This window comes from Meles meles, chromosome X, assembly GCF_922984935.1.
Source record: "Meles meles chromosome X, mMelMel3.1 paternal haplotype, whole genome shotgun sequence".
NCBI classification, from domain to species: Eukaryota; Metazoa; Chordata; class Mammalia; order Carnivora; family Mustelidae; genus Meles; species Meles meles.
This window is the reverse complement of record NC_060087.1, coordinates 102057047-102059646: the sequence shown is the minus strand read 5'-3', so window position 1 is coordinate 102059646 and position 2600 is coordinate 102057047. Positions and strand designations below refer to the sequence as shown.

The window sequence follows — 2600 nt, the reverse complement described above, 5'->3', positions numbered from 1 at the left end:
GCACATAATTTCATGAGCAAAGGCCCCTTTAAGACAAGCCTCTGACAAACCAAAGTTTGTATTAACAATGATCAAGCTACTGTTTCAGTAACATTTTAAGCTTGCGATTTTATTTTTCTCATGCCTACTGGAGGTCTCCGGTTCAGAGGTACGTATGCTTTAAACTAGCCAGATTTACAAGTCCCTGCAGCATTCTTACTCCAAGGACATTCGGACAAAGGTTTCATAGTGTTATGATCGTTCCATCTTCTAAGAGTTTTTGATCTGGAGCATGTGTTTCTGTACTTCTGCCACTTGCTACAGGTGCTAAGCTCACTTCATTAGAAGGGATAAAACCATTCTGTCCAGACTTAGAATTGAGTTCTGTTTATGTTAATGATTCGAGGCTCTCAGTATTAGGAACCGCTTTAGGAATCTGCTGCGGCCCTCCGTTACCTTCAATAATGTCATCTTCATCACTGTCCCCGTCCTCTGGCTCAAAGCTCGGTTCTACCTGCTGGGGAAGCCCAGGATGCTGTTCTCTGTGGATGGGCCAGAGCTGCCGAAGTCTGACTGTTCCGAACAACAGTATTCCTCTCGTTTGCGGGTCTCACCGGTATAACGAGGTTGCGGCTGTTGGCAATCATCATGTCTGTTACTTGATCAAGACTCTTGCCTGAAACTTCTATGCTGTTAACTTCTAAAATGTCATCATTAACAGCTGATAGTCTTGTGCTTTGGGCCAGATGTAGTCTGGATATAAAGATCCCTGGGACCTTCTCTAAGCCATGCGATGTGACCGTGATACTGGAGCCATCCCGGATGTAGAATCCCAAGGGCTTCTCAGTGCCCTATTTGTAAAGACGAACCCTACAATGTGTTTCTTGGAGAATATCCACGTCTGTAATAGAAGACACGGGTCTGAAGTCTTGGGGCATACCAATGACTTTATGTGGTTTTTTTCTGTGGTTGTCAGGATGCAGTAGATTGGTTAAAACATTCTTCATCGGGATGCCTGGGTGGCTCAGTTGCTTAAGCAGCTGCCTTTGGCTTGGGCCTTGATCTCGGGTTCTGGGATCGAGTCCCGCATTGGGCGTCTTGCTCAGCAGGGAGCCTGCTTCCCCCTCTGCCTGCTACTCCTCACGCTTGTGTGCTCTCTCTTTCTGACAAATAAATAAAATCGTAAAAAAAAATACAACATTCTTCCTCTTTATTAGTGTGTCTGTACCAAAGGCACTGTATTCTGCTTCTTAATGTTTTTGTATAAAAATCCTAAGCAGTGAATTGGCCATTGAGGCAGCTTTGTGATAATTATCATCATTATTTCTAGGTAGTAAGTCTCCATGGATGTCTGCGTAGCCTACTAAAACGTCAACATTGGGTATATATATTTTTTTAAGATTTTTAAGACTTTATTTATTTATTTATTTGTCAGAGAGAAAGAGAGAGAGAGAGAACGCAAGCACACAAGCAGGCAGAGCAGCAGGCAGAGGCGGAGAGAGAAGCAGGCTCCCTGCCGAGCACAGAGCCCAATGCGGGACTCCATCCCAGGCCTCTGGGATCATGACCTGAGCTGAAGGCATCGGCTTAACCAACTGAGCCACCCAGGCGTCCCTAATATTGGTTTATCTTATGAAAATGTTGCAATAACCTGTAAAACTCAAATTCTCCAGGTTTTTTTAAATCTTTCCAGTGAAAACTGATGAAATTCAGCTCCAGAATTGCCCTTCACCTCCATGGAGCCCGGCAGCCGCTGCCCAGCCCTAGCCAGTGGCAGTGGTTCATGCTGAGCCCTGGCCACCCCTCGTGACCGCAGGGAGCAAGGAGCAAGCCCGCTGCTGGCGGGCTGGGGACATGCCACCCCACATGCCGGGACCGAGGGGTGGACTAATGCCAGTCTTTTTTTGGATTTTATTTATTTATTTGACATAGAGAGAGAGACAGCAAGAAAGGGAACATAAGCAGAGGGAGTCAGAGAGGGAGAAGCAGGCTTCCTGCTGAGCAGGGAGCCCAATGCAGGGCTCAGTCCCTGGACCCCAGGATCATGACTCCAGCCAAAGGCAGATGCCCAACAACTGGGCCACCCAGGCGCCCCCGTGGGTCTTCAGTACAAGTAGGCATCTTCTGAATGGGGGGTTATCAAACTGGTCTGTCTGGTCTTGCAGAGCCTGTGAACTAAATTTCTGCATCTTTAAATGGTTGAGAGAAATCAAAAGACCATTTTGGCATTTACTAAATCTAGATTTACTGGGCGTTTATGTGTCAGGCACTGTTCTAGGTACCTGGGAGCAGCTGGTAGAGAGACACCTGTATGTCAGGCTGGTAAAAGCCACTAGAGAAGCCAGAACAAACGTCTGGAAAAGGTGGGAAGGGAAGCAAAGTTTCCGAATTATGTGTGGAATGAAGGTGAAACTATAGCAAGAGAAGCTGGGGAATTGAGTTTGGAGGCAATCCTATATCTGGTTTGTAGGGACCCCTTGCTGGGCGTAGCGGAGGCAACGAGTGGTAGGCATGGCACAGGGGTCCCCAGCCTAGCACCCCGTTAGCAGGCTCTGATGACCATAACCCTTAAGGACCAGTGATGACCAGAAACTGGGAGTGGGCTACAGAATACCAACTCA

General features: G+C 47.2%; 1 pseudogene; it reads right to left on the bottom strand.

Moving 5' to 3' along the window:
• LOC123935398 lies at positions 1-1764 on the bottom strand (annotated as a pseudogene).
• Between the last annotated feature and the right edge of the window lie 836 nt (positions 1765-2600).